We start from the raw sequence: 15,501 nt of genomic DNA on the forward strand, positions 1-15,501 counted from the left end.
GTCACTGACATGTATAGCATCCAAAATCATGGAAAAGATTGTCAGGAGAAGAATGGTGGAACTTCTAGAAAGGAATGATCTCATCACCAGCAGACAACATGGTTTCAGAGACGGGAAATCCTGTGTCACAAACCTACTGGAGTTCTATGACATGGTGACAGCAGTAAGAGAAGAGAGAGAGGGGTGGGTGGATTGCATTTTCTTAGACTGCAAGAAGGCATTTGACACAGTACCACACAAGAGATTAGTGCAAAAACTGGAGGACCAAGCAGGAATAACAGGGAAGGCACTGCAATGGATCAGGGAATACTTGTCAGGAAGACAGCAGCGAGTAATGGTACGAGGCGAGGTGTCAGAGTGGGCACCTGTGACCAGTGGGGTCCCACAGGGGTCAGTCCTAGGACCAGTGCTGTTTCTGGTATTTGTGAACGACATGACGGAAGGAATAAACTCCGAGGTGTCACTGTTTGCAGATGACGTGAAGTTGATGAGAAGAGTTCATTCGATCGAAGACCAGGCAGAAATACAAAGGGATCTGGACAGGCTGCAGACCTTGTCCAGCAACTGGCTCCTGGAGTTCAATCCCACCAAGTGCAAAGTCATGAGGATTGGGGAAGGGCAAAGAAGACCGCAGATGGAGTACAGTCTAGGGGGTCAGAGACTACAAACATCACTCAAGGAAAAAGATCTTGGGGTGAGTATAACACCAGGCACATCTCCTGAAGCGCACATCAACCAAATAACTGCTGCAGCATATAGGCGCCTGGCAAAGCTCAGAACAGCATTCCGACATCTTAATAAGGAATCGTTCAGGACCCTATACACTGTGTACGTTAGGCCCATATTGGAGTATGCGGCACCAGTTTGGAACCCACACCTAGCCAAGCATGTAAAGAAACTAGAGAAAGTGCAAAGGTTTGCAACAAGACTAGTCCCAGAGCTAAGAGGTATGTCCTATGAGGAGAGGTTAAGGGAAATCAACCTGACGACACTGGAGGACAGGAGAGATAGGGGGGACATGATAACGACTTACAAAATACTGAGAGGAATTGATAAGGTGGACAAAGACAGGATGTTCCAGAGACTGGACACAGTAACAAGGGGACACAGTTGGAAGTTGAAGACACAGATGAATCAAAGGGATGTTAGGAACTATTTCTTCAGCCACAGAGTAGTCAGGAAGTGGAATAGTTTGGGAAGCGATGTAGTGGAGTCAGGATCCATACATAGCTTTAAGCAGAGGTACGATAAAGCTCATGGTTCAGGGAGAGTGACCTAGTAGCGACCAGTGAAGAGGCGGGGCCAGGAGCTTGAACTCGACCCCTGCAACCTCAACTAGGTGAGTACAACTAGGTGAGTACACACTCATACTCACACACACACACACACACACACACACACACACACACACACACACACACACACACACACACACACACACACACACACACACACACACTCACACACAAATAGGTGAGTACACTCATACACATACACACAAACACACAAATAAAATAATAATAATAATAATAAAAACTACAACAACAAAATAGGAAATTCTTAATAGAATTTGGAAACAAAAACAGCTGAATTTTTCCGGATTACAAAACGAAGAAGTATCCCAAAATTTTCCATAAAACCAGCAAATTCTAGAATTATTTTACACTTAACAATTTTACAAAAACGTTTTATTATTCGGTATTACGATTTAAGAAACAATTTTGAGGTATTTATTGTAAAATATAGAAAATCTCTGGTGTGTGAATCGGGGATAAGAGAGAGTGAATCACCTGGCAGCCGTCATGACTGTGTAATGTTTTGAGCTGACACAGCTGACACGGGACATCCACGGCTCTTATTATACCCAAAAAGACAGCCAGAAGCGCCATGTCTCCCCAGAACCACGAGCAAGTTGTCTCCCAGGCGGTGGATAACAGGGTGAGGCTGACACTGGCTGATACTGTGGCTGTCTGACACTGGCTGATACTGTGGCTGTCTGACACTGGCTGATACTGTGGCTGTCTGACACTGGCTGATACTGTGGCTGTCTGACACTGGCTGATACTGTGGCTGTCTGACACTGGCTGATACTGTGGCTGTCTGACACTGGCTGATACTGTGGCTGTCTGACACTGGCTGATACTGTGGCTGTCTGACACTGGCTGATACTGTGGCTGTCTGACACTGGCTGATACTGTGGCTGTCTGACACTGGCTGATACTGTGGCTGTCTGACACTGGCTGATACTGTGGCTGTCTGACACTGGCTGATACTGTGGCTGTCTGACACTGGCTGATACTGTGGCTGTCTGACACTGGCTGATACTGTGGCTGTCTGACACTGGCTGATACTGTGGCTGTCTGACACTGGCTGATACTGTGGCTGTCTGACACTGGCTGATACTGTGGCTGTCTGACACTGGCTGATACTGTGGCTGTCTGACACTGGCTGATACTGTGGCTGTCTGACACTGGCTGATACTGTGGCTGTCTGACACTGGCTGATACTGTGGCTGTCTGACACTGGCTGATACTGTGGCTGTCTGACACTGGCTGATACTGTGGCTGTCTGACACTGGCTGATACTGTGGCTGTCTGACACTGGCTGATACTGTGGCTGTCTGACACTGGCTGATACTGTGGCTGTCTGACACTGGCTGATACTGTGTCTGGCTGATACTGTGTCTGGCTGATACTGTGTCTGGCTGATACTGTGTGTGGTTGAAACTGGCTGACACTATGGCTGAGAAACATCTACAGAGTTCCACAGTCAAACATTAGCCAATTTAGTCAAAATCTAGGAAGTATGATAACTGATGCACGCATGAACAAAGATCACTTACTACTCTCAGGTGACTTCAATATAAATCTCCTGCAAGACCAGGACCCACACGTTACTGAATTCACAAACACAATGAGTAAGTGTATGTTACTACCAACAGTAACAAAACCTACAAGAGTTACAGAGACTAGTGTTTCCCTACTTGACCACATCTGGACCAACACCATATCCCCTTTAAAATCAGGCATAATTACAGATAATACCACAGACCACTACCCTACTTTCCTCATAACAACTCTTGGTAAACTACCCCAAGACACTACTAAAGTCACCTTCAGACTTCACAATGAGGCAGCCATTAATAACTTCACAACAGCAGTAGCAAACATTGATTGGCACACTGAGCTAGAAATCTATACAGATATTGACGAATGTATTAATAATTTTCTAAAAAAGACCCAATACCTCTATAACAAGCACTGCCCTAAAAAAAACTAAACAGATGACAGCAAAGAGACTGAACAGTCCCTGGCTAACACCCAGCATTCTCAAATCCATAAATACAAAACACCAATATGAAAAACAGTACAGAATGGGTCACATAACCAGAGACCAAACAAAACGTTACTCGTCAATCCTAACCAGCCTGATAAGAAGGGCAAAAAAATTGTATTATGAGAACAGATTATCCAACTTACGAGGTGATATAAAAAAGACCTGGAAAACCCTATCAGAAATTCTGGGAACAAAAAAGATATCACGAAATAGCGAAATAAAATTAGCAAAATCAGATGAACCCCAACTCCCACCAACAGAAACAGCAAACAGACTCAATGATTTCTTCTCCACTATAGGACAAAACCTTGCCAATAAAATCCCAAGCTCAGATACCCCACCAAATGACTACCTCACCGGCAACTACCCGAACACACTGTTCCTAGCTCCGACTAACCAATACGAAGTCTCCCTTATTATCAATGCACTAAAAAACAAGGCAGGAGATTTAAGTACCTTACCACCCTTTATATACAAAAAAGTGTCACAAGTGCTATCTCCAATCATTGCAACACTCTTTAACAAATCCATTGAATCCTCCACCTTCCCTACAGTACTCAAAATAGCAAGGGTCACCCCGATCCACAAAGGAGGAGACCAAACAGAGTTGAATAACTATAGGCCAATATCCAACTTACACCCTCTCTCAAAAATCTTCGAAAAATTAATTCATAAACGAATCTACTCCTACCTTATCTCCCAAAACATACTCAACCCCTGCCAATTTGGATTCAGGCCTAATAAAAATACTAATGATGCTATTATACACATGCTAGAACATATATACACTGCAATAGAGAAAAAAGAAGTCCCACTGGGGATCTTCATTGACTTACGTAAAGCTTTTGATACAGTTGACCATGACTTGCTCCACGTAAAATTGTCACACTATGGTATAAGAGGGCACTCCCTCAACTACCTCAAGTCATACCTCAGCAACAGAAGCCAATATGTGTACGCAAATGGGGCAAACTCTTCTGCGCAACCAATTACAGTTGGTGTCCCACAGGGAAGTGTCCTTGGCCCTCTTCTCTTTCTCCTATACATAAATGACCTTCCAAATGCTTCGCAATTACTCAAACCCACACTATTTGCAGATGACACTACATACGTCTTCTCTCACCCGAGCCCAGTCACACTAGCCAATACTGTAAATACCGAATTACAGAAAATATCTACCTGGATGAGGACTAACAAACTTACACTAAACATTGACAAAACCTACTTCATTCAGTTTGGTAACAGAGCTACAGATGTCCCTCTTAACATAATGATAAACGGATCACCTATCACAAAGCTAACAGAGGGAAAATTCTTAGGAATCCACCTTGATAATAGACTCAAATTTCATACACATATACAACAAATTTCTAAGAAAATTTCCAAGACTGTAGGCATACTATCGAAGATACGGTACTATGTTCCACAGTCAGCCCTCCTGGCCCTATATCACTCTCTTATTTACCCCTATCTCACCTATGGAATTTGTGCATGGGGCTCAACAACAATTAACCATCTCAGACCACTAATTACCCAACAAAAGGCTGCAGTTAGAATGATAACAAATTCTCACTACAGGCAGCACACTCCACCAATATTCAATACACTAAACCTACTCACCATACAAAACATCCATACTTATTACTGCACCTATTACATACATAGAACACTTAACTCTGATATTAACCCTCCCCTCAAACATCTCCTTGCCAACCTCAACAGAACACATGACCATAACAAAAGGCACAGATCACTCTTTGATGTTCCTCGTGTCCATCTCACACTATGCAAAAACTCAATGCACATAAAAGGCCCTAAAATCTGGAATTCATTACCTGTAAATATAAAAGAAACACTACCTGTTTATAAATTCAAGTCACTACTCAAAGATCACTTACTCACCCAAAACCAAATAAATACTGAATAACTGAACCTTATAAATTGTATATCTTAAATGTTTCTCACAATTATATCACATAAATGTTAAACCTAAAACCGAATCTAACTTTATTATTTTTTAAATACACTACCTAACAGAATCCTTCATATGACTGAATGTACAACAATGCATGCAACCATATGACCTGTCTTTGTAATACTCACTTGTGCTTTATAGTAATCTGTTTACATTAATGTTTTATCACTGATTTCATCATTGCTTAGTTAATCTTAAGTTAATTTTAAGCCAGCCCGTAATGCTATGCATAGTATAAGTGGCTTTGGCATGCTGCTCTTATCTGTATTTTTTTTTGTACCTCTGTATGTGTGCTCAAATTGGTAATAAATAAATAAATAAATACTGTGTCTTGACACTGGCTGATACTGTGTCTGGCTGATACTGTCTGACACTATGGCTGATACTGTCTGACACTGGCTGATACTGTGTCTGGCTGATACTGTCTGACACTATGGCTGATACTGTCTGACACTGGCTGATACTGTGTCTGACACTATGGCTGATACTGTGTCTGACACTATGGCTGATACTGTCTGACACTATGGCTGATACTGTGTCTGGCTGATACTGTGGCTGATACTGTGTCCGGCTGATACTGGCTGACACTATGGCTGATACTGTGGCTGATACTGTCTGACACTGGCTGATACTGTGTCTGACACTATGGCTGATACTGTGTCTGACACAATGGCTGATACTGTCTGACACTATGGCTGATACTGTGTCTGACACTATGGCTGATACTGTGTCTGACACTATGGCTGATACTGTGTCTGACACAATGGCTGATACTGTCTGACACTATGGCTGATACTGTGTCTGACACTATGGCTGATACTGTGTCTGACTCTATGGCTGATACTGTGTCTGACACTATGGCTGATACTGTGTCTGACACTATGGCTGATACTGTATCTGACACTATGGCCGATACTGTGTCTGACACTATGGCTGATACTGTGTCTGACACTATGGCTGATACTGTGTCTGACACTATGGCTGATACTGTGTCTGACACTATGGCTGATACTGTGTCTGACACTATGGCTGATACTGTGTCTGACACTATGGCTGATACTGTGTCTGACACTATGGCTGATACTGTGTCTGACACTATGGCTGATACTGTGTCTGACACTATGGCTGATACTGTGTCTGACACTATGGCTGATACTGTTTGGCTGATACTGTGTCCGGCTGATACTGGCTGACACTATGGCTGATACTGTGTCTGACACTATGGCTGATACTGTGTCTGACACTATGATACTGTGTCTGGCTGATACTGTGTCTGGCTGATACTGTGTCTGGCTGATACTGTGTCTGACACTGTGGCTGATACTGTGTCTGACACTATGGCTGATACTGTGTCTGACACTATGATACTGTGTCTGGCTGATACTGTGTCTGGCTGATACTGTGTCTGGCTGATACTGTGTCTGACTGATACTGTCTGACACTATGGCTGATACTGTGTCTGACACTATGGCTGATACTGTGTCTGACACTATGGCTGATACTGTGTCTGACACTATGGCTGATACTGTGTCTGACACTATGGCTGATACTGTGTCTGACACTATGGCTGATACTGTGTCTGACACTATGGCTGATACTGTGTCTGACACTATGGCTGATACTGTGTCTGACACTATGGCTGATACTGTGTCTGACACTATGGCTGATACTGTGTCTGACACTATGGCTGATACTGTGTCTGACACTGGCTGATACTGTGTCTGACACTATGGCTGATACTGTGTCTGACACTATTCAATTCAATTCAATTCAAAGTTTATTCTCTATAAGGATTACCTGGAGTTTACCTGGAGAGAGTTCCGGGGGTCAACGCCCCCGCGGCCCGGTCTGAGACCAGGCCTCCTGGTGGATCAGAGCCTGATCAACCAGGCTGTTGCTGCTGGCTGCACGCAAACCAACATACGAGCCACAGCCCGGCTGATCCGGAACTGACTTTAGGTGCTTGTCCAGTGCCAGCTTGAAGACTGCCAGGGGTCTGTTGGTAATCCCCCTTATGTGTGCTGGGAGGCAGTTGAACAGTCTCGGGCCCCTGACACTTATTGTATGGTCTCTTAACGTGCTAGTGACACCCCTGCTTTTCATTGGGGGGATGGTGCATCGTCTGCCAAGTCTTTTGCTTTCGTAATGAGTGATTTTCGTGTGCAAGTTCGGTACTAGTCCCTCTAGGATTTTCCAGGTGTATATAATCATGTATCTCTCCCTCCTGCGTTCCAGGGAATACAGGTTTAGGAACCTCAAGCGCTCCCAATAATTGAGGTGTTTTATCTCCGTTATGCGCGCCGTGAAAGTTCTCTGTACATTTTCTAGGTCGGCAATTTCACCTGCCTTGAAAGGTGCTGTTAGTGTGCAGCAATATTCCAGCCTAGATAGAACAAGTGACCTGAAGAGTGTCATCATGGGCTTGGCCTCCCTAGTTTTGAAGGTTCTCATTATCCATCCTGTCATTTTTCTAGCAGATGCGATTGATACAATGTTATGGTCCTTGAAGGTGAGATCCTCCGACATGATCACTCCCAGGTCTTTGACGTTGGTGTTTCGCTCTATTTTGTGGCCAGAATTTGTTTTGTACTCTGATGAAGATTTAATTTCCTCATGTTTACCATATCTGAGTAATTGAAATTTCTCATCGTTGAACTTCATATTGTTTTCTGCAGTCCACTGAAAGATTTGGTTGATGTCTGCCTGGAGCTTTGCAGTGTCTGCAATGGAAGACACTGTCATGCAGATTCGGGTGTCATCTGCAAAGGAAGACACGGTGCTGTGGCTGACATCCTTGTCTATGTCGGATATAAGGATGAGGAACAAGATGGGAGCGAGTACTGTGCCTTGTGGAACAGAGCTTTTCACCGTAGCTGCCTCGGACTTTACTCTGTTGACGACTACTCTCTGTGTTCTGTTAGTGAGGAAATTATAGATCCATCGACCGACTTTTCCTGTTATTCCTTTAGCACGCATTTTGTGCACTATTACGCCATGGTCACACTTGTCGAAGGCTTTTGCAAAGTCTGTATATATTACATCTGCATTCTTTTCGTCTTCTAGTGCATTTAGGACCTTGTCGTAGTGGTCCAATAGTTGAGACAGACAGGAGCGACCTGTTCTAAACCCATGTTGCCCTGGGTTGTGTAACTGATGGGTTTCTAGATGCGTGGTGATCTTGCTTCTTAGGACCCTTTCAAAGATTTTTATGATATGGGATGTTAGTGCTATTGGTCTGTAGTTCTTTGCTGTTGCTTTACTGCCCCCTTTGTGGAGTGGAGCTATGTCTGTTGTTTTTAGTAACTGTGGGACGACCCCCGTGTCCATGCTCCCTCTCCATAGGATGGAAAAGGCTCGTGATAGAGGCTTCTTGCAGTTCTTGATGAACACAGAGTTCCATGAGTCTGGCCCTGGGGCAGAGTGCATGGGCATGTCATTTATCGCCTGTTCGAAGTCATTTGGCGTCAGGATAACATCGGATAGGCTTGTGTTAATCAAATTTTGTGGCTCTCTCATAAAAAATTAATTTTGATCTTCGACTCTCAGTCTGGTTAGCGGCTTGCTAAAAACTGAGTCATATTGGGACTTGAGTAGCTCACTCATTTCCTTGCTGTCATCTGTGTAGGACCCATCTTGTTTAAGTAGGGGCCCAATACTGGACGTTGTTCTCGATTTTGATTTGGCATAGGAGAAGAAATACTTTGGGTTTCTTTCGATTTCATTTATGGCTTTTAGTTCTTCCCGCGATTCCTGACTCCTAAAGGATTCTTTTAGCTTAAGTTCGATGCTTGCTATTTCTCTGACCAGTGTCTCCCTACGCATTTCAGATATATTGACCTCTTTTAGCCGCTCTGTTATTCTTTTCCGTCGCCTGTAAAGGGAGCGCCTGTCTCTTTCTGTTTTACATCTACTCCTCCTTTTTCTTAGAGGAATAAGCCTTGTGCATACATCGAGTGCCACCGAGTTAATCTGTTCTAGGCATAAGTTGGGGTCTGTGTTGCTTAGTATATCTTCCCAGCTTATATCGGTTAGGACTTGGTTTACTTGGTCCCACTTTATGTTTTTGTTATTGAAGTTGAATTTGGTGAATGCTCCCTCGTGACTAATCTCATTATGTCGGTCTGGGGCTCCGCGCATACATGACTGAACCTCAATTATGTTGTGATCTGAGTATATTGTTTTTGATATGGTGATATTTCTTATCAGATCATCATTGTTAGTGAAGATGAGGTCTAGTGTATTCTCCAGTCTAGTAGGCTCTATTATTTGCTGGTTTAAATTGAATTTTGTGCAGAGATTTAAAAGCTCGCATGAGTGTGAGTTTTCATCAGAGCTGCCTCCTGGTGTTATTACTGCAACAATATTATTTGCTATATTCCTCCATTTTAGGTGCCTTAAGTTGAAATCCCCCAGGAGCAAGATGTTGGGTGCAGGAGCTGGAAGGTTTTCCAGACAGTGGTCAATTTTTAACAGCTGTTCCTGGAATTGCTGGGATGTTGCATCCGGAGGCTTGTAGACTATCACAATGACTAGGTTTTGGTTCTCGACCTTTACTGCTAAAACTTCCACTACATCATTTGAGGCATTTAGCAGTTCTGTGCAAACAAGTGACTCTGCAATGTACAGGCCAACCCCCCCCCTTTTGCCTGTTCACTCTGTCACATCTGTATAGGTTGTAACCTGGGATCCATATTTCGTTGTCCAAGTGATCCTTTATGTGGGTCTCAGTGAAAGCCGCGAACATTGCCTTTGCCTCTGCAAGCAGTCCACGGATGAAAGGTATTTTGTTGTTTGTTGCTGGCTTTAGACCCTGTATATTTGCAAAGAAGAATGTTATCGGACTGGTGGTATTGTTGGTACTGGGGGGGGATTTTTTTTCCGGCATTAGTATCTGTATCTGTTGGTTTGGAGTGGAGGCCATCGACTGTGGTTCCACTCCAGGAATGACTGGATTTGGTGTACGATTTCTGCCATTTCCTGCCAGTTTTTTTTCCTTCCTGGCACTAAAAAACCTCTCCCTCTTGAGTGGCTGTGGCTACCCAGGTTTTCCCATGGCCTGGATGTTTTGTATCTTTTTGTCCCCTTTAGATGGTATGCCTGGCAATTTAAGTTATAGCACAGTCTTTCCTGTACTGAAGAGGTACACAGTTCAGGGTGAAAAAGCTTACAGGAAGGGAGTTTGCATTTTCCTGTTGTCATATGGGCATGGCATTTCCTAGGGTGGTCATAGTTGCACGTCCCATCTGTTTTTCCAGATTTCCCATGCCAGCAGATACCGAGTGCATAGTATGTGCACAGGCTTGGTTTCCGTTTGCCTTGGGTTTCTGTGACTGTATTCCCTGTTGGTGCATGTTTCCCTGTCTTACTTCTATCCTCCCTAGCACCAACAATGGAGTTCCCACCATTTGTTTTTGGTAATATATCCTCACTATTGCTAGTGGAGTCCTCTTGTTTGCTATTTCCTGCGGTATTTCTAGTTTGCAATATTGGTTTTATCTTATCTTTGACTACACTTGTTTCCCTACTATGGCTCCTGTCCCCTATGGGGTCATTTATATGTATTCCTTCCTGCGTATAATTCCCGACTACCTGGACAAAATCTCCAGCTTCACCATTACTGTCTCCCAGGACAGCATCTCCAGCTTCCCCATTACTGTCTCCCAGGACAGCATCTCCAGCTTCACCATTACTGTCTCCCAGGACAGCACCTCCAGCTTCACCATTACTGTCTCCCAGGACAGCACCTCCAGCTTCCCCATTACTGTCTCCCAGGACAGCACTATCAGCCCCCCATTTACTGACTACCAGGACATCATCTCCAGCCTTACAGTTTCTGACTACATGGCCAGTATCAAGGGCAGTACCATTCAGCCCGGACTTTTTATGTTCCCATCTGTTGTAGAAAGCTTCCAGGTTTTCTATGAAAGCAGCTTTGATGTTGACCTCTTTTAATACCCTTGTGATTTTAGTCCACAGATTTATCTCATTTGGGCATACCCAAAAACACTTCCCTGTTTTAATACTGCTTGTAGCTAGTTCTTGGATATCTGCACAAGGGGCGTGACACCAATTTCCACAGAAATGACAATTTATGCATGTGGAAGCCCGTTTGTTTGACTGACCACAGACTACACACAGCTTCATAATGATTTGAATGGTTGATTTACTGCAATTCTACTAGCAACCTCTTGAATATTCTATTAATAACCTGCTAGGTGGTGCACAACGAAACCGTTTGAAACCAGTCCAGGGTTCGGACCAGTCAAGGGTTCGGACCAGTCAAGGGTTCGGACCAGTCAAGGGTTCGGACCAGTCTATCTGATCTGATCAGTGGGTCACTTATTTAAACCATACTGGTCGGTGATTTGAGCTAACACATGAAGGATCTACTGGAAATTATCTACCCTAGTAATATGTGATTTGATTGATACAAAAGTATAACTTGCGTGTTGAAGAGCCGGTGACTGCTGGCACTCCTACAATGACGAACGGTCGAGCCTCCACCCTTGTTTATCAATCGCTGTATCTAGCTTCTCTATTTTTTTTTTCCATCTCCACCACAATAAATGCTATATTATCACTATAGTTGACTGGTGCAAATTTTGGAGGAAGGGCGCTTTTTCTGTAGTAATAATTGCTTCTCGTTGTGTATATTGCGACCGCTGGTAACTACAGGTTATATGAAATTCACAGTAACGTCTGGTATTTCAAGAAAAAGAAACTAATGAAAGTCACTCCACTCCACTAAGTACCATTATAATACTGGTTAGTTGCTACTACAACACTGTATTCTGCTATTCACTGGTATCACTAGATTATATGCGAGTACACTAGCAGGCCAGGAAGATTATTAAAAACAGCTGACCTGTGGTAAGTTTCTGGCGACTTCTGGCACCTGCCTCTATAGGCTTATCACTTCATTTACAAATTCACCTGTTTTCAAATGACACTTTAGCCTTTATCATCAATATACTAGGGAGCCACTGTAGTATACACTATACACTATGTATACTCAATGCTTTCAGGGAGACTTTCTTTCCTCTGACACAAAGTTCAATTATTATTATTTTTCCACACGGGACAGGCCTATGATTCCCCTCTGGCAGTAAACTCTGTTAGGTAGTGCACACAATTCTCCTTTTTTGACTCAGTATATAATGTTTTCCGCCCAAGATTGGTTCCAGGCGCTAGAGGGATGTATCGTATAGGATTGATGACACAAATTAAAGTTCTAGCACGTAAGAGCGACCGTGAAAACACCAGAAAACCGGGAGCACAACAAGGCACGCTGACACTGACGCTGACGCTGACACTGATTACAATGCTGAGTTTACAGAAATTTGGTTATTGTTTGGTTTACATGTAGTAAAATTGTGATTACAGAGTGTACCACTAGAACGCTTAGCATGGCTAGGCATTTCGGGCATACTTAGTTTTATTCTTAATTGTAAAATATTACAAATTATGAGGTAAGTTGGTATTATGGCTAAGTGACTAAATACTAGTTTGTGAGTTTAGCAATGTGAATGCTTTTGTTTTGGCACAGTATATAGTTTCAGTATTGGAGTATCACAGGATTCATTATTTTAAGACTGAGATTAATATTTCTGTTTATGGTCAAATGAGTGAGCGAGTGTAAGTGTGAACCACCAAGTGGTATTCGTGTAGTTAGTTGACGGGGTGTATCAGGGAGATAAGATGTTTTCTAATGGTAGTTTTGAAGGTGTTGAATGTGTCTGCAGTTCTAGAGTTCTCAGGTAGGGTATTCCAGATTTTAGGGCCTTTGACATACATTGAATTTTTGTAAAGGTTTAGTCGGACATGGGGAATGTCGTAGAGATGTTTGTTTCTGGTGTTATGCCTGTGGGTTCTGTCACAACTATCAAGAAAGCATTTTAGGTCAAGGTTGATATTAGAGTTTAAGGCCCTGTAGATATAGATTGCACAGTAGTAAGTGTGGATGTACTGAACTGGGAGTAAGTTTAGATCTTTGAAGAGTGGGGGGGTGTGCTGCCAGGGATGGGATTTAGTGATTATTCTTACTGCAGCTTTTTGTTGGGTTATTATTGGCTTTAGGTGTGTTGCTGCAGTTGATCCCCAAGCACAAATAGCATAGGTGAGGTATGGATAAATAATTGAGTGGTATAGTGTGAGAAGGGCATTTTGCGGCACGTAGTATCGTATCTTGGAGAGGATCCCAACCGTTTTGGATACTTTTTTGGCTATATGCTGGATATGGGTGCTGAAATTCAGGTTGTTGTCAAGGTATAAGCCTAGGAATTTTCCCCCATTATTTCTGGTAATTAGAGTGTTGTCAATCTTAATGTTAATTTGTGCATCTCCTGCTCTGCTACCAAACATAATATAGTAAGTTTTGTCAGTGTTCAGCGTAAGTTTATTGGCTGTCATCCAAGTCGATATTTTAATCAGCTCCTCATTCAAATTGGTGTTGAGGGTGGCAAGATTAGGGTGAGAGATGACGTAAGTCGTGTCATCAGCAAAAAGAATGGGTTTCAGGTGTTGGGATACGTTTGGAAGGTCATTGATGTATATGAGGAAGAGCAGGGGACCAAGGACACTTCCCTGCGGAACTCCAGTATCAAGTGGCCGTGTTGCTGATGCTGTGTCTTTAATGGTGACGTACTGATACCTATTAGTAATGTAAGATTTGAAATAAGCAAGCGCATGGCCTCTTATACCGTAGTGGTCAAGTTTGTGGAGTAGGATTTCGTGGTTTACTGTGTCAAAAGCTTTTCTTAGATCAATAAAAGTTCCTAGTGGATATTCCTTATTTTCCAATGCTGTGTAAAGCAGATCTAGCATTTTTATGATTGCATCATTAGTGCTTTTATTTTTCCTGAATCCAAACTGGCTGGGGTTGAGTATGTTTTGAGCCGTTATAAATGAATACAGTCTCCTGTGCACGAGTTTCTCAAAGATTTTGGATAGCAATGGTAAGTTAGATATTGGCCTATAGTTGTTTAAGTCTGTAGGGTCACCACCTTTATGTATTGGTGTATCCCTTGCCATCTTGAGTAGTTTCGGGAAGGTGCTAGTCTCTATTGACTTGTTAAAAAATAATGAAATAGCATGCGAAAGGACATGGGCCGCTCGCTTGTACAGTAATGGTGGGACATGAGACAGATTCCCCGAGTTATTTTTAAGTGACTTTATGATCTCAATGACTTCCGTGGGCTCAGTTGGTGCAAGATAGAAGGAATTAGGGAAATTTCCATCTAGGTAGTCCCTGGCATGGGCATTGGTATGTGGGATTTTACTGGCGAGATTAGATCCTATGTTTGAGAAGAAGTCGTTTATCTTGTTAGCTGTGTCAGTGGGATGTAGTGGTGTTTCATTAGGTTTGGTTAGGACAATATTCTTGGTTTTTCTCAGTTTGTGGGTCCCTAGAATCTGAGAGAGTGTTTTCCAGGTCTTTTTTATATCTCCTCTAGTGTCTGTGAATCTACTGGAGTAGTATAGTTGTTTGGCTTTTTTATTACTTTGGTGAGAGCTGATGAATAGTGTTTAAGAGTATCTTTGTGTATTAAGCCCTGTCTATATTGCTTTTCATATTGGTGTTTCTTGTCAATGGATTTCAGAATGGTGCTGGTTAGCCATGGGCAACCAAGCCGTTTGTTTGTGATCTGTTTTGTTTTTATAGGACAATGTTTGTTGTATAGTCTAAGTAATTTGTTAAGAAAGATGTCTGTCCAGTCATCAATACCATTGGCCTTGGAGAATTCTGTAGGCCAATCAACAGTCTCTAGGTCAGCTGTGAACTTCCTTACTGAGGCCTCGTCATGGAGTCTAAATGAGACTTTGTTGTATTCAAGTGGTGGTTTACTAATGTTTGTCAGGAGGAAGGTAGGGTAGTGGTCTGTAGTGCTATCTGTGATTATCCCTGATTTAAGGGGGGCTAGTATATTGGTCCATATGTGGTCTATTATGGTTGCACTTGTCTCAGTGAGCCTGGTTGGTTTAGTTATTGTTGGTATGAGAAGTGTGTTGTTCATATTGTTGATGAAATCAGTTACAGGCTGATCATCTAGTAAGCCAAGGTTGATGTTGAAGTCTCCAGCTAAGAGAAGGTGGTGCTTATTCATTTGTCTGTTTGTTATTAGTGACTTTAATTTCTCACTGAAATTTGGGATGTTTGTGTGAGGTATCCGGTAAATGGCACCGATTGTTAT

General features: G+C 42.8%; 1 long non-coding RNA gene across 1 annotated transcript in view; it reads left to right on the top strand.

Moving 5' to 3' along the window:
• Positions 1-1,786: 1,786 nt before the first annotated feature.
• Positions 1,787-15,501, top strand: part of LOC138854450 (uncharacterized) — a 36,452-nt gene continuing 22,737 nt past the window's right edge. The window contains exon 1 of the long non-coding RNA XR_011393663.1: positions 1,787-1,938. This is a non-coding gene — a long non-coding RNA (uncharacterized lncRNA). The remainder of the gene's footprint in view (positions 1,939-15,501) is intronic.

This window comes from Cherax quadricarinatus, chromosome 4, assembly GCF_038502225.1.
Source record: "Cherax quadricarinatus isolate ZL_2023a chromosome 4, ASM3850222v1, whole genome shotgun sequence".
Taxonomy (NCBI): Eukaryota; Metazoa; Arthropoda; class Malacostraca; order Decapoda; family Parastacidae; genus Cherax; species Cherax quadricarinatus.